General features: G+C 34.7%; 23 non-coding genes across 23 annotated transcripts; 20 read left to right on the top strand and 3 right to left on the bottom strand.

Annotated features, from left to right (window-relative positions):
- Positions 1 to 1,388: 1,388 nt before the first annotated feature.
- Trnav-aac (transfer RNA valine (anticodon AAC)) lies at positions 1,389 to 1,461 on the bottom strand. The gene has a single exon. It is a non-coding gene; the product is annotated as a tRNA-Val (tRNA).
- Positions 1,462 to 2,965: 1,504 nt separating this feature from the next.
- On the bottom strand, positions 2,966 to 3,038 carry Trnav-cac (transfer RNA valine (anticodon CAC)). Its single transcript has one exon. It is a non-coding gene; the product is annotated as a tRNA-Val (tRNA).
- Positions 3,039 to 4,318: 1,280 nt separating this feature from the next.
- On the top strand, positions 4,319 to 4,391 carry Trnav-uac (transfer RNA valine (anticodon UAC)). Its single transcript has one exon. It is a non-coding gene; the product is annotated as a tRNA-Val (tRNA).
- Positions 4,392 to 5,041: 650 nt separating this feature from the next.
- Trnav-aac (transfer RNA valine (anticodon AAC)) lies at positions 5,042 to 5,114 on the top strand. The gene has a single exon. It is a non-coding gene; the product is annotated as a tRNA-Val (tRNA).
- A 3,081-nt stretch (positions 5,115 to 8,195) lies between these two features.
- Positions 8,196 to 8,268, bottom strand: Trnav-aac (transfer RNA valine (anticodon AAC)). Its single transcript has one exon. It is a non-coding gene; the product is annotated as a tRNA-Val (tRNA).
- A 3,926-nt stretch (positions 8,269 to 12,194) lies between these two features.
- Positions 12,195 to 12,267, top strand: Trnav-aac (transfer RNA valine (anticodon AAC)). The gene has a single exon. It is a non-coding gene; the product is annotated as a tRNA-Val (tRNA).
- Positions 12,268 to 12,552: 285 nt separating this feature from the next.
- Positions 12,553 to 12,625, top strand: Trnav-aac (transfer RNA valine (anticodon AAC)). Its single transcript has one exon. It is a non-coding gene; the product is annotated as a tRNA-Val (tRNA).
- A 1,007-nt stretch (positions 12,626 to 13,632) lies between these two features.
- On the top strand, positions 13,633 to 13,705 carry Trnav-uac (transfer RNA valine (anticodon UAC)). Its single transcript has one exon. It is a non-coding gene; the product is annotated as a tRNA-Val (tRNA).
- A 285-nt stretch (positions 13,706 to 13,990) lies between these two features.
- Positions 13,991 to 14,063, top strand: Trnav-aac (transfer RNA valine (anticodon AAC)). The gene has a single exon. It is a non-coding gene; the product is annotated as a tRNA-Val (tRNA).
- Positions 14,064 to 15,071: 1,008 nt separating this feature from the next.
- On the top strand, positions 15,072 to 15,144 carry Trnav-uac (transfer RNA valine (anticodon UAC)). Its single transcript has one exon. It is a non-coding gene; the product is annotated as a tRNA-Val (tRNA).
- A 285-nt stretch (positions 15,145 to 15,429) lies between these two features.
- On the top strand, positions 15,430 to 15,502 carry Trnav-aac (transfer RNA valine (anticodon AAC)). The gene has a single exon. It is a non-coding gene; the product is annotated as a tRNA-Val (tRNA).
- Positions 15,503 to 15,787: 285 nt separating this feature from the next.
- Trnav-aac (transfer RNA valine (anticodon AAC)) lies at positions 15,788 to 15,860 on the top strand. The gene has a single exon. It is a non-coding gene; the product is annotated as a tRNA-Val (tRNA).
- Positions 15,861 to 16,868: 1,008 nt separating this feature from the next.
- Positions 16,869 to 16,941, top strand: Trnav-cac (transfer RNA valine (anticodon CAC)). The gene has a single exon. It is a non-coding gene; the product is annotated as a tRNA-Val (tRNA).
- A 285-nt stretch (positions 16,942 to 17,226) lies between these two features.
- Positions 17,227 to 17,299, top strand: Trnav-aac (transfer RNA valine (anticodon AAC)). Its single transcript has one exon. It is a non-coding gene; the product is annotated as a tRNA-Val (tRNA).
- Positions 17,300 to 18,307: 1,008 nt separating this feature from the next.
- Positions 18,308 to 18,380, top strand: Trnav-aac (transfer RNA valine (anticodon AAC)). The gene has a single exon. It is a non-coding gene; the product is annotated as a tRNA-Val (tRNA).
- Positions 18,381 to 18,665: 285 nt separating this feature from the next.
- Positions 18,666 to 18,738, top strand: Trnav-aac (transfer RNA valine (anticodon AAC)). Its single transcript has one exon. It is a non-coding gene; the product is annotated as a tRNA-Val (tRNA).
- A 1,006-nt stretch (positions 18,739 to 19,744) lies between these two features.
- On the top strand, positions 19,745 to 19,817 carry Trnav-uac (transfer RNA valine (anticodon UAC)). The gene has a single exon. It is a non-coding gene; the product is annotated as a tRNA-Val (tRNA).
- A 285-nt stretch (positions 19,818 to 20,102) lies between these two features.
- Trnav-aac (transfer RNA valine (anticodon AAC)) lies at positions 20,103 to 20,175 on the top strand. The gene has a single exon. It is a non-coding gene; the product is annotated as a tRNA-Val (tRNA).
- A 1,009-nt stretch (positions 20,176 to 21,184) lies between these two features.
- On the top strand, positions 21,185 to 21,257 carry Trnav-aac (transfer RNA valine (anticodon AAC)). The gene has a single exon. It is a non-coding gene; the product is annotated as a tRNA-Val (tRNA).
- Positions 21,258 to 22,265: 1,008 nt separating this feature from the next.
- Trnav-uac (transfer RNA valine (anticodon UAC)) lies at positions 22,266 to 22,338 on the top strand. The gene has a single exon. It is a non-coding gene; the product is annotated as a tRNA-Val (tRNA).
- A 285-nt stretch (positions 22,339 to 22,623) lies between these two features.
- Trnav-aac (transfer RNA valine (anticodon AAC)) lies at positions 22,624 to 22,696 on the top strand. The gene has a single exon. It is a non-coding gene; the product is annotated as a tRNA-Val (tRNA).
- A 1,009-nt stretch (positions 22,697 to 23,705) lies between these two features.
- On the top strand, positions 23,706 to 23,778 carry Trnav-cac (transfer RNA valine (anticodon CAC)). The gene has a single exon. It is a non-coding gene; the product is annotated as a tRNA-Val (tRNA).
- Positions 23,779 to 24,063: 285 nt separating this feature from the next.
- Positions 24,064 to 24,136, top strand: Trnav-aac (transfer RNA valine (anticodon AAC)). Its single transcript has one exon. It is a non-coding gene; the product is annotated as a tRNA-Val (tRNA).
- Positions 24,137 to 24,385: the final 249 nt, after the last annotated feature.

Here is a 24,385-nt window from a genome sequence, read left to right as displayed (position 1 = left end):
TATTTAGGTTCACATATTCCAGACGGGATGAGGACAACATGTTGGACATAGTTTAACGGCACGGTCGATTGTGGTACCTTCGATCACACAAACATACATATATATACGTAAACATACATACATAACGCCGATGTGATATAATTTCCTGGGAGAGAAATACTTTTGCAGTTGAAGATAGCTTTGTATTGTAAATTATACACTGATATAAAGCTTGAAACACGTGTACCGCAGAATCCTTTGTATTTTTGTTGTTATTTTTGGGATTTACAATTTATTCTTTCACATCAACCACGAGCTGGCATACACAGGTGCTTACAATTGTCAAGTATTACCTCTAAATTTTACTTTACCTACATATATATATTCTTTTTTATTTGTTTCAGACATTTGACTGCGGCCATGCTGGAGCACCACCTTTAGTCGAACAAATCGGCTCCAGAACTTATTCTTTGTAAGCCTAGTACTTTGCCGAACGGCTATGTTACGGGGACGTAAACACACCAGCATTGGTTGTCAAGCTATGTTGGGTGGGGACAAACACACACACACACACACACACACACACACACACACACACACACACACATATATATATATATATATATATATATATATATATATATATATATATGGAAAAATGATAAGGTAGAAAATGCAAATTAAAGAAGGATTTACAACCAAAAGACCTACCATATATCTTCACATACAACCCTCTTAACAATGAAGCCTTCGACACCATCCGTCAGTAAAACAAAATGCCGAAGACCCAACTGTGGGATATGCGTCAATTTTAATTGAGGTATCAGATGTCGTGAGTTCGAAACTCGCTGGAACCTATTTACATTTTTTTTTTTTTGATTGGCCAAGGCTCTACCACACTAAATAACATGATGTTGTAAATCCTGATGTTGTTCTTATAGTACTTGATATTTTGTCTCAGTTATTGCTGTGATGGATCTAGACCTTTACACATTTTATTGTACGTTAGGCCACTCTATAAGTTATATGGTTAGCTTTGCAATCATGAGGTTCCAGGTCGACTTCACTGAATGTGATCTTGAGAAAATTTTTTTAACTCACAATATTTGAATACTTCTCCCTATTTGCTTATTTGAGTACTGGGGTCCATATGATCAATTTACGCCCTCTTCCGAGATTGTTGGACTTGAGCTAATATTTGATATCAATATTGTCTCGACCGACAAATTTTACAGAGACAAACTTTAATACATGACTGCGTTTAATCATGGTCATCGTTGGCGGGGTTGGGTATTTGTATAACAACATAACAATAACTGGAACTAAACGTCTGTGAGAAAAAGGAGCCTTTGCCTCACCAACAGTAATGAGGGTGGTGGCACTAAATACAAATAAAATATAAAACAACTAGGTTCCAGCGAGTTTCGAACTCACGACCTTCTGCATGTTAAGCAGATGTGATAACCAATACACTATGGAACCAGTTGCTGTCGGTGTATCAGATTTTGTTTTGTCATACACAATTATTTTGTGCAGAGTTTAATGCAGAGTTAGTTTTCAAAACTCAGTGGAGTATCAAAAATGGTACATTAACAAGGAGAGATTAGGATTTCGAATCCTGCTGCAGTTCAGTTTCCATTCTATATCCTTAGGGGTCAATACAATAATGACCTGTTCTATTGGTAATTATTGATCTTCTCAATTAATATTGAACTTTCTTTTACTTTTCATCTCTCACATTGATTCACAGACAGATATTTCTAGAAAGAGCCCAGTTGATAAACTCGACGTACATTTGACCAAAAGAACTGACCAATATGTTATGATACCCCGAGTACGTGGAGGTTAAAGTCAACTCCAGCAGGATTCGAAACCTGAATTGAAAATAAATATCACGTCCTTTTTTTGTTTTTGTTAATTTACCATTACTGAGATTCCACGGTCATTTTTAAAGTAAATCACCATTAAACTCTGTACAACCCAAAACTTCTTTATATGATAAAGGAATATTTGATAAAACGCCATCAACTGGTTCCATTGTGTAATGGTTATCACATCTGCTTAACACGCAGATGTGAACCTAAGATTTACTTCTTTAGCTCTGGAACCTAAGATTTACTTCTTTAGCTCTGGAACCTAAGATTTACTTCTTTAGCTCTGGAACCTAATATTTACTTCTTTAGCTCTACTTTTATAGGAATAGGTGTTGATATATTAGCATCAACTTCAAAAACAACAGCAGCGCGCCCTACACGTGTTGTCACATATCAGTGACCAGGTCGTAAATCTAGAACCAAACACTTTAAGGCTCACTAAATATGAATTGGAAGAGAAATAAAAAGAGTGGACCCTGGATACTGAAGTCTTGGATACATTGTTTGATAATAAGATGAGATGGTCATGGCTGACATACTTTAAATATAAGTCTGTTTGATCAGAAACAACAACTAAGAATCTAACGGAATGTGAATACTAGAGAACCTTTAATCCGGAACACTACAGTTTCTCTCTCTTCACTATTTTTGGTTTTGTCGTCAATTCATACAAAGGTTTCTCTCTGAGTTTTAAAAGAGAGAGAAATAGAAACCAGAGATTGTTAAGTTCTTCAAACTCTCAAGAATATTCATATCACAATTAAGGGAAAAGAATATTCAATAGAGTATTGAAACCGTTATACAGCGGTCTGGATCTTTACACCACTCATTATGTATAGACCTGTTCATAGTTACGTAATTAGCTCCACAATCATGAAACACTCTGTTTGCCCTCACTGAGTGCTGTTTTGTGTAAGAGCTTTCTTATTTTAAATATGGCCGAGGTCGATATTACTATTTATGTCTTAAGAGAGAAGCGTTGACAATGAAGACAAATACGGGTGGGATATTAGAACCAATAACTATAGCAAATAGAAGAAACTAAAAATATCAATCTCCACTCCCATTGTATTAGAAACCCCAGGCTCAAAACAAAATAGAAAACAAATAGTAGGTTCCAGCGAGTTTCGAACTCAGGACCTTCTGCGTGTGAAGCAGATGTGATAACCACTACACCATGGAACCAGACACGAACTTCACTTAATTATTGTTTAATTATATGGAAGATGTAAGGAACCAGTTTCGCAGATTCGTTAGCACCCTGGGTAAAAAGCTTAACGGCATTTCGTCCGTCTTTACGTTCTGAATTCAAATTCCGCCGGCGTCGATAAAATACATACCAGTTGAGTATTGGGGTTGATGTAATCGATTTATCTCCTCCCATTGAAATTGCTGGCCTCGTACTAAAATTTGAAACGAATTGTCCCTACTGACAAATTTTCCAATGTCAAACTTTGATATATCACTGAGTCTGTCTGTACTCATCGGTAGTGCGGGCAGAGAGGGCCCACTCTACAACACAATAGTAACAACAAGTGGAACCAAACGTCGCCGACAACAACAGCATTTGCAATACCAGCATCAATGTGGGTGGTGGCATTATGTACTAGCAAAATATGGCGGCGAGCTGACAAACGATAGCATGCTTGGCGCAATGCTTCGTGGTATTTCGTCTGTCTTTACGTTCTGAGTTCAAATTCCGCCGAGGTCGACTTTGCTTTTTATCCTTTCGGCGTAGATAAATTAAGTACCAGTTGCATACTGAAGTCGATCTAATCGACTTGCCCCTTCTACAAAATTTCGGGCCTTGTGCCTAGAGTAGAAACCATTATATACTAGCAAAATGTAAAACAATTAGCTTCCAGCGAGTTTCGAACTCACGACTTTCTGCGTATTAAGCAGATGTGATAACCACTACCCCATGGAACCAGATGCTTGAACGTTCTCAAATATTGTTTTATCATAGCTTAGTTGTAACCTACGCAGAGTTTAATGTTGAGGTAGCTTTCAAAATACTGCGGAGTATCAGAAACGGTGAATTAACAAAAAGTATTTAGGTTTTCGAATCCTGCTCGAGTTCACTTTCCATTTTATGTATTTAGGGGCTTATACAATAATGACCAGTTCCATTCGCAATTTTTGATCTTTGCAATAAATATTGATCTTCTCTCACTATTTATCTCTAACGTTAACTCACAGACAGATATTTCTAAAGAGCGTTCAGTGGATAAACTCTAGTCACAGAATATTACTGGTATAAATCTTAACATCACTGGAAGCAGGAAAACAAGATCTATAGTTGCTTATGATGTTGTAGTCAACGACGGTTTTGTTCCAGTTGTTGATGAGTCTGGCCTTTCCACCCCTCAGTCTACAATAGAACAGTCCATTGTTGTATAGTTAGTTCTCCGGATCGATTTCACTTATATATGAAACGAAAAATTTTGGGGTTTTGAATAACAGGTGGTTCCATGGTGTAGTGGTTATCACATCTGCTTTACACGCAGAAGGTCGTGAGTTCGAAACTCACTGGAGCCTACTTTTTTATTTCCTCTCCTGAGGTTAATGATTTTATTGGGTTAGGCATTGATATCACTTATTTATTGTATTTACACAACACAAGTGAATTAATAATTTAAATATCGATATAGTTATAAAACATTATCGATTAGATAATTTATAATACTTTATATAATGTATATAACAGTCTACAATATTCTATTGAGTAAAATCATTTACTTGAGAATATTCCGTATAATTTGATGAGTTAAATATTTAAATCTAGTCACTTCGGTCACTTATGGCTTTCATCAGTTCGGGGTCGATAAATAAAGTAGAATTCCAGAGTGGTGTATTGGTAGAATAAAACATTTGGTGGAATGTTTTCTGGTTTTGTAGGTTTTGTGTTCGAATTCAATCTCCGTTCACCGAAATATAATAATAATTAGTATTATTTTAAATTGTTGCCACAAGGGCAGCTTGGGGGAGGTGGGGCATGAGTCGATTACATCGACCTCAGTTTTTCATTGGTACTTAATTTCTAGACCCGAAAAGGATGAATTTGAACTCAGAATGTAAGTACGGACGAAATACTACTAAGTATTTTATCGAGCGTGCTAACGATTCGGCCAGCTTTGCTTCTCACATCTCAAATATAATATAACAATGATGGAAAACAGGCGGCATCTGGTTCCATGGTGTAGTGGTTATCACATCTGCTTAACACGCAGAAGGGCGTGAGTTCAAAACTCACTGGAACCTATCGTCTTTATATTTTGCTTCAACATAATGTAATGCTGTTGGTGCTGTAAAGGTTGTTTTTTCTCACCACCGTTTAGTTCCTGTTATTGATTGGAAACATTAGCACAAGGTCGGTAATTTTGAGTGAGGGAGTAAGTCGATTATGTTGACACCAGTTCAACAAGTAATTATTTTATCGACTCCAAGAAAATGAAAGGCAAAGTCTATTTCGGTAGCTTTTGAACTCAGAACATAAAGGTGAACGATATGCCGCTAAGGATATTGTCCGGCGTCGAAACTATTCTGCCAGCTTATATAGAAAATATAAAGTCGATTGGTATGTCGAGGAATCACGGCCGCTTTCCTGAATGAGAGTCGCGTGTTCGAATCTAACTTCAATCTTTTTGCATTATTATTATTATTATTATTATTATTATTTTTCAGTAGTTTTAATATCAATATATACATAAAACAATACACACACACACACGTCATACCGGCCATGACGAAGGGAAATAGCCCTGAAACTCGAGTCGCCTTTATATATATATATTTATATTTATATATTTATATATTTGATCCTTTATATTGAACACTCAATATTTCATCTACATTCAATACTTTCTTTCATGGTGCCATCCATTTTTATTTTATTTTATTTTATATTGTATATTGTATATCATATTATATATTGTATATTCCATATTCTATACCCCACATTAGTTCTGCAGGAATATAAATAAAACATAAAAAACAGACAGTGTTGGAACTCTTTTAAGCAAAATAATATATTCCTCTATACACAATCATACAAAAAAACCCACCTTTTTTGTATTTATTTTTACTCGTATATATATATATATATATATATATATATATATATATATATATATATATATATATATATATATATATATATATATATATATATGTGTGTGTATATATATATATATATATGTGTGTGTATATATATATATATATATATATATATATATATATATATATATATATATAGAGAGAGAGAGAGAGAGAGAGAGAGAGAGAGATGTTAAGGTAGAAAATGCTAAAATAATTTTATAAAAAAGATTTTAGTACCGATTTCGGTCATTGAGACTTTTTCAACTCGAAGTATGGAAAGCAATTAAATATTGGAAAAATGAAATGAAAAGGTTTCCTTGATTCTTCCTGTCTCTGTCTCTCTTGTTTAATCTTCTAAGTTCAATGTCGTTGTGAATTCTTGTCAGTAAAGAAGAAGAAGAAGAAGAAGAAGAAGAAGAAGAAGAAGAAGAAGAAGAAGAAGAAGAAGAAGAAAAGGAAGAAGAAGAAGAAGAAGAAGAAGAAAGAAAGAATGCGGTAGTGGTATGATAGTAGTAGGATGTTAGGATCTAGTTCAAAACGGGGGCACCAGTATTTTCTTAACGAAACACTAACGAAACACTTTGAAACTTGGGACACTGGTAGAATGTGTCATATAAAACATCTTTTACTCTTAGTCTTCTTAACAAAAAAACGTACATCGCAAGTTATTCCATGTTAAAGTTGTCGTATTTCTGTAATTTCAACCAATCACTGACGTCTATTCAGCTGAATAGAGTTACTGCTTACCGGTCATAAAAATGATATTCCCTGTGACATATTTCATCCGGTTTAATCGTAATTTATACGCATATATTGTTTATATAATAAATTACGCTGTGCGTATCTATGTGTGTAACAATTTTAGAGTTCGGATTCTAGAGTTAGGATTAGTTTTAGGGTTAGGGTTAGGGTTAGGGTTAACAGTCTAGGGTTAGGGTTAGGGTTAGGGTTAGGGGATTAATACGATATACACCGTTACTGCGCTAACTGTTTTCAACTGAATAGACGTCAGTGATTAGTAGAAATGATCGAAATAAGACAATTTTTTACATGAAATAAATTCGAATACAAAATTTTTTTCTGTTCTATAACACAAAATAGATAAGTATACGAAGTTTGAAAGTCTTTTGGAACCAAAAACACTACATAAAACATAAATGAAAACTGGTGCCCCCGTTTTGAACAAGATCTGGATGTTAAATGCTCAAGGGACCTAAAAGTTGCTCGTTGTGGATTATAGTAGTGATTAGGACTATTTTGAATTGAATTCTTGGCTATCTCTTTTGAATGTATCATTTTTAATATTTGCGTGTGTGTTATTCTAAGGTCGTGGTGGATATGTCATTTGTTGTAGATGCGTTGGAAAGGGGTCTGTATTTCGTGATAAAGAAAGGCTCTTTACTAATTTGTTGGCTACAGGTTGTATCGTCCCTGAATTGTTAGAGGGCAAACATTCTGATTTTTGTTATTAGCGCAATTGTCGATATGTTGAGTGAATGATATTTTTCTGTTTTTCGGAATTTTGATCTACGGCAACTCATTCTCCTTCTTCATAGAAAATAACTGGAAGAGACACCTGGATGAATGTTTCATTATTCGGCATGAAAGTATGGAGACTTAAAGAATTTGAAGCACTTAAAAATATACTTAATGTAAACATTCAATTCACGATGGAATATAGCCATCAACAGTTTCCCTTCCTCGATATCCTCATTAAGAAATCTAACAACGTAATAGAAACAGATATATATACTATAAACCCACGGACTCCAAGCAGTATCTACCGTTGAACTCATGCCACCCCAGACACATCAGAATGAATATCCCCTCCAACATAGCAAAAAGGATCTCTACTATATTTTCTAATACAAGCACCAGGGACACACCACTATATGAACTAAAGGATACGTTCATCACCTGGAATTTTTTTAACTCACAATATTTGAATATTTCTCCCTATTCTCTTATTTGAGTAATGGGGTCCATATGATCAATTTATGCCCTCTTCCGAGATTGTTGGACTTGTGCCAATATTTGATATCAATATTGTCTCGACCGTCAAATTTTACAGAGACAAACTTTAATACATGACTGCGTTTAATCATGGTCATCGTTGGCGGGGTTGGGTATTTGTATAACAACATAACAATAACTGGAACTAAATGTCTGTGAGAAAAGGCAGCCTTTGCCCACCAACAGTAATGAGGGTGGTGGCGTTAAATACAAATAAAATATAAAACAACTAGGTTCCAGCGAGTTTCGAACTCACGACCTTCTACGTGTTAAGCAGATGTGATAACCACTACACCATGGAAACGCATGCTGTCGTTATATCAGATATTGTTTTGTCATACACAATTATTTTGTGCAGAGTTTAATGTAGAGTTAGTTTTCAAAACACAGTGGAGTATCGTAAATGGTACATTAACAAGGAGAGGTCAGGATTTTGAATCCTGCTGCAGTTCGCTTTCCATTCTATATCCTTAGGAGTTTATACAATAGTGATCTGTTCTATTGGTAATTATTGATCTTCTCAATTAATATTGCACTTTTTTAAAATTTTCATCGCTCACGTTGATTCACAGACAAATATTTCTAGAAAGAGCCCAGTTGATAAACTCGATGTATATTTGACCAAAAGAACTGACCAATATTTTATGATACCCCGAGTACGTGGAGGTTAAAGTCAACTCCAGCAGGATTCGAATCCTGAATTGGAAAAAAATATAACTAATTTTTGTTGTTGTTAATTTACTATTTCTGAGATTCCACGGTCCTTTTAAAAGTAAATCACCATTAAACTCTGTACAACCCACAACATCTTTATATGACAAATCAATATTTGATAACACGTCATCAACTGGTTCCATGGACGTGAGTTCAAAACTCGCTGGAACCTATCATTTGTTTTCTCTTTTGATTTTACACAGGTATTATTTATAGAGGAGATTGCTATATTTAGTTTGTTGCATTTACTACAGTTATTGGTGATAATACCCCAACACCGATTTAGTCAACATAAATGGAAGGTGAATTGCAGCAGGATTCGAAACCCTAAATACTTTTAGCTAATTCACAGTTTCTGATACTCCATTGTGTTTTGAAAAGGAATTCAACATTAAATTCAACATTAGATACAACTCGTGAATGATAAAACAATATTTCAGTTATTCACTAATAACTGGTACCATGGTGTAGTGGTTATTACATCTACTCTATACGCAGAAGGTCGTGAATTCGAAACTCGCTGGAAACTGACAAATGTTTTCTCTTTTGCTTTTACACCGGAATTCTTTATAGAGGAGATTGCTATATTTAGTTTGTTGTATTTGCTATAGTTATTGTTGCTAATACCCCAACCCCGATTTAGTCTGCATTAAATAGAAAGTGAATTGCAGCAGGATTCGATACCCTAAATACTTTTAGCTAATTCACAGATTCTGATACACCATTGTGTTTTGAAAAGGAATTCAACATTAAATTCAGCATTAGAAAGACCTCGTGAATGATAAAACAATATTTGACAATGTCACTAATTACTGTTTCCACGGTGTAGTTGTTATTACATCTGCTTAAAACGCAGTAGGTCATAAGTACGAAATTCGCTGGAACATAGCTCTTTTTTTTTTCCTCTCCTGAGGTTAATGATTTTATTATGTTAGGCATTGATATCACTTATTTATTGTATTTATACAAAATCTCTGTATTAATAATTTAAATATCGATATATTTATAAAACATTATCGATTAGTTTTTCACTGGTACTTAATTTATCGACCCGAAAAGGATGAATTTGTGCTCAGACCGTAAGTACAGACAAAATGCTGCTATTCATTTTGAAGGGCGTGCTAACGATTTGCCAGCTTTGCACCTCACAGCTCCAATATAATATGACAATAATGGAAAACAGCCGGTATATGGTTCCATGGTGTAGTGGTTATCACATCTGATTCAGACGCTGAATGGTCGTGAGTTCGAAACTCGGTGGAACCTATCGTTAGTTTTCTCTTTTGCTTTCACACCGGAATTTTTTATAGAGGACATTGCTATATTTAGTTTGTTGTATTTACTATAGTTATTGGTGCTAATACCCCAACCCCGATTGAGTCTTCATTAAATGGAAAGTGAACTGCAGCAGGATTCGAAACCCTAAATACTTTTAGCAAATTCACAGTTTCTGATGCACCATTGTGTTTTGGAAAGGAATTCAACATTAAATTCAGCATTAGATACAACTCGTGAACGATAAAACAATATTTAACGGGGTCACTAATTACTGTTTCCATAGTGCTGTGGTTCTGAAGTTAATGATTTTATTATGTTAGGCATTGATATCACTTATTTACTGTATTTATACAAAACCTGTGTATTAATAATTTAAATTTCGATATAGTTATAAAACATTATCGATTAGTTAATTTACAATATTTATATAATATATATAACAGTCTACAATATTCAATTGAGTAAAATCATTGACTTCAGAATATACCTTATAATTTGATGAGTTAAATATTTAAATCCAGTTACTTCGGTCACTTATGGCTTTTATCAGTTTGGGGACGATAAATAGAGTAAAATTCCAGGGTGGTGTATTGATAGGATATAGCATTTGGTGGAATGCTAAATTAGTCTAAATTAAATGGAATGTGAACTGCAGCAGGATTCGAAACCCTAAATACTTTTAGCTAATTCACAGTATCTGATACACCATTGTGTTTTGAAAAGGAATTCAACATTAAATTCAGCATTAGATACAATTCGTGAATTATAAAACAATATTTGACGGCGTCACTAACAACTGGTTTCATGGTGTAGTGGCTATCACATCTGCTTAGCACGCAGAAGGTCGTGATTTCGAAATTGGCTGGAACCTATCATTTGTTTTGTCTTTTGATTTTACACAGGATTCGTTAATAAAGGAGATTGCTATATTTAGTTTGTTGCAGTTACTATAGTCATTGGTACTAATACTCCAACCCCGATTTTGTCTAAATTAAATGGAAAGTGAACTGCAGCAGGATTGGAAACCCTAAATACATTTAGCTAATTCACAGTTTCTGATACTCCATTGTGTTTTGAAAATGAATTCAACATTAAATTCAGCATTAGATACAACTCGTGAATGATAAAACAATATTTGACGGGGTTACTAAATACTGTTTCCACGGTGTAGCGGCTATTACATCTGCTTAATCTCCGGTCACCGAAATATAACAATAATTAGTATTATTTCAAATTTTGGCCACAACAGCAGCTTGGGGGAGGTCGGGGATGAGTCGATTCCAGCAACCTCAGTTTTTCTCTGGAACTTAATTTATCGACCCGAAAAGGATGAATTTGCGCTCAGAACGTAAGTACGGACGAAATACTGCTATTCGTTATGACGGGCGTTCTAACGATTCGGCGAGCTCAGTTTCTGATACTCCATTGTGTTTTGAAAATGAATTCAACATTAAATTCAGCATTAGATACAACTCGTGAATGATAAAACAATATTTGACGGGGTTACTAAATACTGTTTCCACGGTGTAGTGGCTATTACATCTGATTAACTCAAAGAAGGTCATGAGATCGAATTTCGTTGGATTCTAGCGTTTTTTTCCCCTCTCCTGAGGTTAATGGTTTTATTATGTTAGGCATTGGTATCACTTACTTATTGTATTCATACAAAACCTGTGTGTTAATAATTTAAATATCGATATATTTATAAAATATTATCGATTAGTTAATTTATAATACTTTATATAATATACATAACAGTTTACAATATTCAATTGAGTAAAATCTTTGACTTCAGAATATTCCTTATACTTTGATGAGTTAAATATTTAAATCCATCACTTCGGTCACTTCTGCCTTTTATCAGTTCGGGCTCGATAAATAGAGTAAAATTCCAGAGTGATGTATTGGTAGAATAAAGCATTTGATGGAATGTTTTCTGGTTTTGTAAGATCTGTGTTTGAATTCAATCTCCGGTCACCGAAATATAACAATAATTAGTATTATTTCAAATTTTGGCCACAACAGCAGCTTGGGGGAGGTCGGGGATGAGTCGATTACATCGACCTCAGTTTTTCACTGGTACTTAATTTATCGACCAGAAAAGGATGAATTTGAGCTCAGAACTTAAGTACGGACGAAATGCTACTATTCATTTTGACGGGCGTTCTAACGATTCGGCGAGCTCTGCTCTTCACAGCTCCAATATAATATGACAACGATGGAAAGCAGCCGGCATATGGTTCCATGGTGTAGTGTTTATCACATCTGCTTAACACGCAGAAGTTCGTGAGTTCGAAACTCGCTGGAACCTATCATTTGCTTTCTCTTTTGATTTTACACAGGTATTTTTTATAGAGGAGATTGCTATATTTAGTTTGTTGCATTTACTAGAGTTATTGGTGCTAATACTCCAACCCCGAATTAGTCTACATTAAATGGAAAGTGAAATGCAGCAGGATTCGAAACCCTAAATACTTTTAGCTAATTTACAGTTTCTGATACTCCATTGTGTTTTGTAAAGGAATTCAACATTAAATTCAGTATTAGATACAAATCGTGCATGATAAAACAATATTTGACGGTGTTACTAACAACTGGTTCCATGGTGTAGGGGTTATCACATCTGCTTAACACGCAGAAGGTCGTGAGTTCGAAACTCGCTGGAACCTATCATTTGTTTTCTCTTTTGATTTTACACAGGATTCGTTAATAACGGAGATTGCTATATTTAGTTTGTTGCAGTTACTATAGTCATTGGTACTAATACTCCAACCCCGATTTTGTCTAAATTAAATGGAAAGTGAACTGCAGCAGGATTGGAAACCCTAAATACATTTAGCTAATTCACAGTTTCTGATACTCCATTGTGTTTTGAAAATGAATTCAACATTAAATTCAGCATTAGATACAACTCGTGAATGATAAAACAATATTTGACAGGGTTACTAAATACTGCTTCCACAGTGTAGCGGCTATTACATCTGCTTAACTCGCAGAAGGTCATGAGATCGAATTTCGCTGGATTCTAGCGTTTTTTTCCCTCTCCTGAGGTTAATGGTTTTATTATGTTAGGTATTGGTATCACTTACTTATTGTATTCATACAAAACCTGTGTGTTAATAATTTAAATATCGATATATTTATAAAATATTATCGATTAGTTAATTTATAATACTTTATATAATATATATAACAGTTTACAATATTCAATTGAGTAAAATCTTTGACTTCAGAATATTCCTTATACTTTGATGAGTTAAATATTTAAATCCATCACTTCGGTCACATATGCCTTTTATCAGTTCGGGCTCGATAAATAGAGTAAAATTCCAGAGTGGTGTATTGGTAGAATAAAGCATTTGATGGAATGTTTTCTGGTTTTGTAAGTTCTGTGTTTGAATTCAATCTCCGGTCACCGAAATATAACAATAATTAGTATTATTTCAAATTTTGGCCACAACAGCAGCTTCGGGGAGGTCGGGGATGAGTCGATTACAGCAACCTCAGTTTTTCACTGGTACTTAATTTATCGACCCGAAAAGTATGAATTTGAGCTCAGAACGTAAGTACGGACGAAATGCTGCTATTCATTTTGACGGGCGTTCTAACGATTCGGCCAGCTCTGCTCTTCACAGCTCCAATATAATATGATAATGATGGAAAACAGCCGGTATATGGTTCCATGGTGTAGTGGTTATCACATCTGCTTTACACGCAGACGGTCGTGAGTTCGAAACTCGCTGGAACCTAGCATTTGTTTTCTCTTTTGATTTTACACCGGAATTTTTTATAGAGGAGATTGCTATATTAAGTTTGTTGCATTTACTAGAGTTATTGGTGCTAATACTCCAACCCCGAATTAGTCTACATTAAATGGAAAGTGAAATGCAGCAGGATTCGAAACCCTAAATACTTTTAGCTAATTTACAGTTTCTGATACTCCATTGTGTTTTGAAAAGGAATTCAACATTAAATTCTGTATTAGATACAAATCGTGAATGATAAAACAATATTTGACGGTGTCACTAACAACTGGTTCCATGGTGTAGTGGTTATCACATCTGCTTAACACGCAGAAGGTCGTGAGTTCGAAACTCGCTGGAACCTATCATTTGCTTTCTCTTTTGATTTTACACAGGTATTTTTTATAGAGGAGATTGCTATAGTTAGTTTGTTGCATTTACTAGAGTTATTGGTGCTAATACTCCAACCCCGAATTAGTCTACATTAAATGGAAAGTGAACTGCAGCAGGATTGGAAACCCTAAATACATTTAGCTAATTCACAGTTTCTGATACTCCATTGTGTTTTGAAAATGAATTCAACATTAAATTCAGCATTAGATACAACTCGTGAATGATAAAACAATATTTGACGGGGTTACTAAATACTGTTTCCACGGTGTAGTGGCTATTACATCTGCTTAACTCAAAGAAGGTCATGAGATCGAATTTCGTTGGATTCTAGCGTTTTTTTCCCCTCTCCTGAGGTTAATGGTTTTATTATGTTAGGCATTGGTATCACTTACTTATTGTATTCATACAAAACCTGTGTGTTAATAATTTAAATATCGATATATTTATAAAATATTATCGATTAGTTAATTTATAATACTTTATATAATATATATAACAGTTTACAATATTCAATTGAGTAAAATCTTTGACTTCAGAATATTCCTTATACTTTGATGAGTTAAATATTTAAATCCATCACTTCGGTCACATATGCCTTTTATCAGTTCGGGCTCGATAAATAGAGTAAAATTCCAGAGTGGTGTATTGGTAGAATAAAGCATTTGATGGAATGTTTTCTGGTTTTGTAAGTTCTGTGTTTGAATTCAATCTCCGGTCACCGAAATATAACAATAATTAGTATTATTTCAAATTTTGGCCACAACAGCAGCTTCGGGGAGGTCGGGGATGAGTCGATTACAGCAACCTCAGTTTTTCACTGGTACTTAATTTATCGACCCGAAAAGTATGAATTTGAGCTCAGAACGTAAGTACGGACGAAATGCTGCTATTCATTTTGACGGGCGTTCTAACGATTCGGCCAGCTCTGCTCTTCACAGCTCCAATATAATATGATAATGATGGAAAACAGCCGGTATATGGTTCCATGGTGTAGTGGTTATCACATCTGCTTTACACGCAGAAGGTCGTGAGTTCGAAACTCACTGGAACCTAGCATTTGTTTTCTCTTTTTCTTTTACACCGGAATTTTTTATAGAGGAGATTGCTATATTAAGTTTGTTGCATTTACTAGAGTTATTGGTGCTAATACTCCAACCCCGAATTAGTCTACATTAAATGGAAAGTGAACTGCAGCAGGATTCGAAACCCTAAATAATTTTAGCTAATTTACAGTTTCTGATACTCCATTGTGTTTTGAAAAGGAATTCAACATTAAATTCTGTATTAGATACAAATCGTGAATGATAAAACAATATTTGACGGTGTCACTAACAACTGGTTCCATGGTGTAGTGGTTATCACATCTGCTTAACACGCAGAAGGTCGTGAGTTCGAAACTCGCTGGAACCTATCATTTGCTTTCTCTTTTGATTTTACACAGGTATTTTTTATAGAGGAGATTGCTATATTTAGTTTGTTGCATTTACTAGAGTTATTGGTGCTAATACTCCAACCCCGAATTAGTCTACATTAAATGGAAAGTGAACTGCAGCAGGATTCGAAACCCTAAATACTTTTAGTTAATTTACAGTTTCTGATACTCCATTGTGGTTTGAAAAGGAATTCAACATTAAATTCTGTATTAGATACAAATCGTGAATGATAAAACAATATTTGACGGTGTCACTAACAACTGGTTCCATGGTGTAGTGGTTATCACATCTGCTTAACACGCAGAAGGTCGTGAGTTCGAAACTCGCTGGAACCTATCATTTGCTTTCTCTTTTGATTTTACACAGGTATTTTTTATAGAGGAGATTGCTATAGTTAGTTTGTTGCATTTACTAGAGTTATTGGTGCTAATACTCCAACCCCGAATTAGTCTACATTAAATGGAAAGTGAACTGCAGCAGGATTGGAAACCCTAAATACATTTAGCTAATTCACAGTTTCTGATACTCCATTGTGTTTTGAAAATGAATTCAACATTAAATTCAGCATTAGATACAACTCGTGAATGATAAAACAATATTTGACGGGGTAACTAAATACTGTTTCCACGGTGTAGTGGCTATTACATCTGCTTAACTCAAAGAAGGTCATGAGATCGAATTTCGTTGGATTCTAGCGTTTTTTTCCCCTCTCCTGAGGTTAATGGTTTTATTATGTTAGGCATTGGTATCACTTACTTATTGTATTCATACAAAACCTGCATGTTAATAATTTAAATATCGATATATTTATAAAATATTATCAATTAGTTAATTTATAATACTTTATATAATATATATAACAGTTTACAATATTCAATTGAGTAAAATATTTGACTTCAGAATATTCCTTATACTTTGATGAGTTGAATATTTAAATCCATCACTTCGGTCACATATGCCTTTTATCAGTTCGGGGTCGATAAATAGAGTAAAATTCCAGAGTGGTGTATTGGTAGAATAAAGCATTTGATGGAATGTTTTCTGGTTTTGTGAGATCTGTGTTTGAATTCAATCTCCGGTCATCGAAATAGAACAATAATTAGTATTAGTTCAAATTTTGGCCACAACAGCAGCTTCGGGGAGGTCGGGGATGAGTCGATTACAGCAACCTCAGTTTTTCACTGGTACTTAATTTATCGACCCGAAAAGAATGAATTTGAGCTGAGAACGTAAGTACGGACGAAATGCTGCTATTCATTTTGACGGGCGTTCTAACGATTCGGCCAGCTCTGCTCTTCACAGCTCCAATATAATATGACAATGATGGAAAACAGCCGGTATATGGTTCCATGGTGTAGTGGTTATCACATTTGCTTCACACGCAGAAGGTCGTGAGTTCGAAACTCGCTGGAATCTAGCATTTGTTTACTCTTTTGCTTTTACACCGGAATTTTTTATAGAGGAGATTGCTATATTAAGTTTGTTGTATTTTCTATAGTTATTGGTGCTAATACCCCAACCCCGAATTAGTCTTCATTAAATGGAAAGTGATCTGCAGCAGGATTCGAAATCCTAAATACTTTTAGCCAATTCACAGAATCTTATACTCCATTGTGTTTTGAAAAGGAATTCAACATTAAATTCAGTATTAGATACAAATCGTGAATGATAAAACAATATTTGACGGTGTCGCTAACAACTGGTTCCATGGTGTAGTGGTTATCACATCTGCTTAACACGCAGAAGGTCGTGAGTTCGAAACTCGCTGGAACCTATCATTTGTTTTCTCTTTTGATTTTACACAGGATTCTTTAATAAAGGAGATTGCTATATTTAGTTTGTTGCAGTTACTATAGTCATTGGTACTAATACTCCAACCCCGATTTTGTCTAAATTAAATGGAAAGTGAACTGCAGCAGGATTGGAAACCCTAAATACATTTAGCTAATTCACAGTTTCTGATACTCCATTGTGTTTTGAAAATGAATTCAACATTAAATTCAGCATTAGATACAACTCGTGAATGATAAAACAATATTTGACGGGGTTACTAAATACTGTTTCCACGGTGTAGTGGCTATTACCTCTGATTAACTCAAAGAAGGTCATGAGATCGAATTTCGTTGGATTCTAGCGTTTTTTTCCCCTCTCCTGAGGTTAATGGTTTTATTATGTTAGGCATTGGTATCACTTACTTATTGTATTCATACAAAACCTGTGTGTTAATAATTTAAATATCGATATATTTATAAAATATTATCGATTAGTTAATTTATAATACTTTATATAATATATATAACAGTTTACAATATTCAATTGAGTAAAATCTTTGACTTCAGAATATTCCTTATACTTTGATGAGTTAAATATTTAAATCCATCACTTCGGTCACTTCTGCCTTTTATCAGTTCGGGCTCGATAAATAGAGTAAAATTCCAGAGTGATGTATTGGTAGAATAAAGCATTTGATGGAATGTTTTCTGGTTTTGTAAGATCTGTGTTTGAATTCAATCTCCGGTCACCGAAATATAACAATAATTAGTATTATTTCAAATTTTGGCCACAACAGCAGCTTGGGGGAGGTCGGGAATGAGTCGATTACATCGACCTCAGTTTTACACTGGTACTTAATTTATCGACCAGAAAAGGATGAATTTGAGCTCAGAACTTAAGTACGGACGAAATGCTACTATTCATTTTGACGGGCGTTCTAACGATTCGGCGAGCTCTGCTCTTCACAGCTCCAATATAATATGACAACGATGGAAAGCAGCCGGCATATGGTTCCATGGTGTAGTGTTTATCACATCTGCTTAACACGCAGAAGTTCGTGAGTTCGAAACTCGCTGGAACCTATCATTTGCTTTCTCTTTTGATTTTACACAGGTATTTTTTATAGAGGAGATTGCTATATTTAGTTTGTTGCATTTACTAGAGTTATTGGTGCTAATACTCCAACCCCGAATTAGTCTACATTAAATGGAAAGTGAAATGCAGCAGGATTCGAAACCCTAAATACTTTTAGCTAATTTACAGTTTCTGATACTCCATTGTGTTTTGTAAAGGAATTCAACATTAAATTCAGTATTAGATACCACTCGTGCATGATAAAACAATATTTGACACGGTCACTAACAACTGGTTCCATGGTGTAGTGGTTATCACATCTGCTTAACACGCAGAAGGTCGTGAGTTCGAAACTCGCTGGAACCTATCATTTGTTTTCTCTTTTGATTTTACACAGGATTCGTTAATAACGGAGATTGCTATATTTAGTTTGTTGCAGTTACTATAGTCATTGGTACTAATACTCCAACCCCGATTTTGTCTAAATTAAATGGAAAGTGAACTGCAGTAGGATTCGAAACCCTAAATACATTTAGCTAATTCACAGTTTCTGATACTCCATTGTGTTTTGAAAATGAATTCAACATTAAATTCAGCATTAGATACAACTCGTGAATGATAAAACAATATTTGACAGGGTTACTAAATACTGCTTCCACAGTGTAGCGGCTATTACATCTGCTTAACTCGCAGAAGGTCATGAGATCGAATTTCGCTGGATTCTAGCGTTTTTTTCCCTCTCCTGAGGTTAATGGTTTTATTATGTTAGGTATTGGTATCACTTACTTATTGTATTCATACAAAACCTGTGTGTTAATAATTTAAATATCGATATATTTATAAAATATTATCGATTAGTTAATTTATAATACTTTATATAATATATATAACAGTTTACAATATTCAATTGAGTAAAATCTGTGACTTCAGAATATTCCTTATACTTTGATGAGTTAAATATTTAAATCCATCACTTCGGTCACATATGCCTTTTATCAGTTCGGGCTCGATAAATAGAGTAAAATTCCAAAGGGTGTATTGGTAGAATAAAGCATTTGATGGAATGTTTTCTGGTTTTGTAAGTTCTGTGTTTGAATTCAATCTCCGGTCACCGAAATATAACAATAATTAGTATTATTTCAAATTTTGGCCACAACAGCAGCTTCGGGGAGGTCGGGGATGAGTCGATTACAGCAACCTCAGTTTTTCACTGGTACTTAATTTATCGACCCGAAAAGTATGAATTTGAGCTCAGAACGTAAGTACGGACGAAATGCTGCTATTCATTTTGACGGGCGTTCTAACGATTCGGCCAGCTCTGCTCTTCACAGCTCCAATATAATATGATAATGATGGAAAACAGCCGGTATATGGTTCCATGGTGTAGTGGTTATCACATCTGCTTTACACGCAGACGGTCGTGAGTTCGAAACTCGCTGGAACCTAGCATTTGTTTTCTCTTTTTCTTTTACACCGGAATTTTTTATAGAGGAGATTGCTATATTAAGTTTGTTGCATTTACTAGAGTTATTGGTGCTAATACTCCAACCCCGAATTAGTCTACATTAAATGGAAAGTGAACTGCAGCAGGATTCGAAACCCTAAATACTTTTAGCTAATTTACAGTTTCTGATACTCCATTGTGTTTTGAAAAGGAATTCAACATTAAATTCTGTATTAGATACAAATCGTGAATGATAAAACAATATTTGACGGTGTCACTAACAACTGGTTCCATGGTGTAGTGGTTATCACATCTGCTTAACACGCAGAAGGTCGTGAGTTCGAAACTCGCTGGAACCTATCATTTGCTTTCTCTTTTGATTTTACACAGGTATTTTTTATAGAGGAGATTGCTATAGTTAGTTTGTTGCATTTACTAGAGTTATTGGTGCTAATACTCAAACCCCGAATTAGTCTACATTAAATGGAAAGTGAACTGCAGCAGGATTGGAAACCCTAAATACATTTAGCTAATTCACAGTTTCTGAGACTCCATTGTGTTTTGAAAATGAATTCAACATTAAATTCAGCATTAGATACAACTCGTGAATGATAAAACAATATTTGACGGGGTTACTAAATACTGTTTCCACGGTGTAGCGGCTATTACATCTGCTTAACTCAAAGAATGTCATGAGATCGAATTTCGCTGGATTCTAGCGTTTTTTTTTTCCTCTCCTGAGGTTAATGGTTTTATTATATTAGGAATTGGTATCACTTACTTATTGTATTCATACAAAACCTGCATGTTAATAATTTAAATATCTATATATTTATAAAATATTATCGATTAGTTAATTTATAATACTTTATATAATATATATAACAGTTTACAATATTCAATTGAGTAAAATCTTTGACTTCAGAATATTCCTTATACTTTGATGAGTTGAATATTTAAATCCATCACTTCGGTCACATATGCCTTTTATCAGTTCGGGGTCGATAAATAGAGTAAAATTCCAGAGTGGTGTATTGGTAGAATAAAGCATTTGATGGAATGTTTTCTGGTTTTGTAAGATCTGTGTTTGAATTCAATCTCCGGTCATCGAAATATAACAATAATTAGTATTATTTCAAATTTTGGCCACAACAGCAGCTTGGGGGAGGTCGGGGATGAGTCGATTACAGCAACCTCAGTTTTTCACTGGTACTTAATTTATCGACCCGAAAAGAATGAATTTGAGCTGAGAACGTAAGTACGGACGAAATGCTGCTATTCATTTTGACGGGCGTTCTAACGATTCGGCCAGCTCTGCTCTTCACAGCTCCAATATAATATGACAATGATCGAAAACAGCCGGTATATGGTTCCATGGTGTAGTGGTTATCACATCTGCTTAACACGCAGAAGGTCGTGAGTTCGAAACTCGCTGGAACCTATCATTTGTTTTCTCTTTTGATTTTACACAGGATTCGTTAATAAAGGAGATTGCTATATTTAGTTTGTTGCAGTTACTATAGTCATTGGTACTATTACTCCAACCCCGATTTTGTCTAAATTAAATGGAAAGTGAACTGCAGCAGGATTGGAAACCCTAAATACATTTAGCTAATTCACAGTTTCTGATACTCCTTTGTGTTTTGAAAATGAATTCAACATTAAATTCAGCATTAGATACAACTCGTGAATGATAAAACAATATTTGACGGGGTTACTAAATACTGTTTCCACGGTGTAGTGGCTATTACATCTGCTTAACTCAAAGAAGGTCATGAGATCGAATTTCGTTGGATTCTAGCGTTTTTTTCCCCTCTCCTGAGGTTAATGGTTTTATTATGTTAGGCATTGGTATCACTTACTTATTGTATTCATACAAAACCTGTGTGTTAATAATTTAAATATCGATATATTTATAAAATATTATCGATTAGTTAATTTATAATACTTTATATAATATATATAACAGTTTACAATATTCAATTGAGTAAAATCTTTAACTTCAGAATATTCCTTATACTTTGATGAGTTAAATATTTAAATCCATCACTTCGGTCACGTATGCCTTTTATCAGTTCGGGGTCGATAAATAGAGTAAAATTCCAGAGTGATGTATTGGTAGAATAAAGCATTTGATGGAATGTTTTCTGGTTTTGTAAGATCTGTGTTTGAATTCAATCTCCGGTCACCGAAATATAACAATAATTAGTATTATTTCAAATTTTGGCCACAACAGCAGCTTGGGGGAGGTCGGGGATGAGTCGATTACAGCAACCTCAGTTTTTCACTGGTACTTAATTTATCGACCCGAAAAGTATGAATTTGAGCTCAGAACGTAAGTACGGACGAAATGCTGCTATTCATTTTGACGGGCGTTCTAACGATTCGGCCAGCTCTGCTCTTCACAGCTCCAATATAATATGATAATGATGGAAAACAGCCGGTATATGGTTCCATGGTGTAGTGGTTATCACATCTGCTTTACACGCAGAAGGTCGTGAGTTCGAAACTCACTGGAACCTAGCATTTGTTTTCTCTTTTTCTTTTACACCGGAATTTTTTATAGAGGAGATTGCTATATTAAGTTTGTTGCATTTACTAGAGTTATTGGTGCTAATACTCCAACCCCGAATTAGTCTACATTAAATGGAAAGTGAACTGCAGCAGGATTCGAAACCCTAAATACTTTTAGCTAATTTACAGTTTCTGATACTCCATTGTGTTTTGAAAAGGAATTCAAAATTAAATTCTGTATTAGATACAAATCGTGAATGATAAAACAATATTTGACGGTGTCACTAACAACTGGTTCCATGGTGTAGTGGTTATCACATCTGCTTAACACGCGGAAGGTCGTGAGTTCGAAACTCGCTGGAACCTATCATTTGCTTTCTCTTTTGATTTTACACAGGTATTTTTTATAGAGGAGATTGCTATATTTAGTTTGTTGCATTTACTAGAGTTATTGGTGCTAATACTCCAACCCCGAATTAGTCTACATTAAATGGAAAGTGAACTGCAGCAGGATTGGAAACCCTAAATACATTTAGCTAATTCACAGTTTCTGAAACTCCATTGTGTTTTGAAAATGAATTCAACATTAAATTCAGCATTAGATACAACTCGTGAATGATAAAACAATATTTGACGGGGTTACTAAATACTGTTTCCACGGTGTAGCGGCTATTACATCTGCTTAACTCAAAGAATGTCATGAGATCGAATTTCGCTGGATTCTAGCGTTTTTATTTTCCTCTCCTGAGGTTAATGGTTTTATTATGTTAGGCATTGGTATCACTTACTTATTGTATTCATACAAAACCTGCATGTTAATAATTTAAATATCGATATATTTATAAAATATTATCAATTAGTTAATTTATAATACTTTATATAATATATATAACAGTTTACAATATTCAATTGAGTAAAATATTTGACTTCAGAATATTCCTTATACTTTGATGAGTTGAATATTTAAATCCATCACTTCGGTCACATATGCCTTTTATCAGTTCGGGGTCGATAAATAGAGTAAAATTCCAGAGTGGTGTATTGGTAGAATAAAGCATTTGATGGAATGTTTTCTGGTTTTGTAAGATCTGTGTTTGAATTCAATCTCCGGTCATCGAAATATAACAATAATTAGTATTAGTTCAAATTTTGGCCACAACAGCAGCTTCGGGGAGGTCGGGGATGAGTCGATTACAGCAACCTCAGTTTTTCACTGGTACTTAATTTATCGACCCGAAAAGAATGAATTTGAGCTGAGAACGTAAGTACGGACGAAATGCTGCTATTCATTTTGACGGGCGTTCTAACGATTCGGCCAGCTCTGCTCTTCACAGCTCCAATATAATATGACAATGATGGAAAACAGCCGGTATATGGTTCCATGGTGTAGTGGTTATCACATTTGCTTCACACGCAGAAGGTCGTGAGTTCGAAACTCGCTGGAATCTAGCATTTGTTTACAGTTTTGCTTTTACACCGGAATTTTTTATAGAGGAGATTGCTATATTAAGTTTGTTGTATTTTCTATAGTTATTGGTGCTAATACCCCAACCCCGATTTAGTCTTCATTAAATGGAAAGTGATCTGCAGCAGGATTCGAAATCCTAAATACTTTTAGCTAATTTACAGTTTCTGATACTCCATTGTGTTTTGTAAAGGAATTCAACATTAAATTCAGTATTAGATACCACTCGTGCATGATAAAACATTATTTGACGGTGTCACTAACAACTGGTTCCATGGTGTAGTGGTTATCACATCTGCTTAACACGCAGAAGGTCGTGAGTTCGAAACTCGCTGGAACCTATCATTTGTTTTCTCTTTTGATTTTACACAGGATTCGTTAATAACGGAGATTGCTATATTTAGTTTGTTGCAGTTACTATAGTCATTGGTACTAATACTCCAACCCCGATTTTGTCTAAATTAAATGGAAAGTGAACTGCAGCAGGATTGGAAACCCTAAATACATTTAGCTAATTCACAGTTTCTGATACTCCATTGTGTTTTGAAAATGAATTCAACATTAAATTCAGCATTAGATACAACTCGTGA

Source organism: Octopus bimaculoides, chromosome 10, assembly GCF_046866305.1.
Source record: "Octopus bimaculoides isolate indiv1 chromosome 10, ASM4686630v1, whole genome shotgun sequence".
NCBI lineage: Eukaryota > Metazoa > Mollusca > Cephalopoda > Octopoda > Octopodidae > Octopus > Octopus bimaculoides.
The sequence above is the reverse complement of the archived record's forward strand: the minus strand, read 5'-3'. Positions and strand labels throughout refer to the sequence as shown.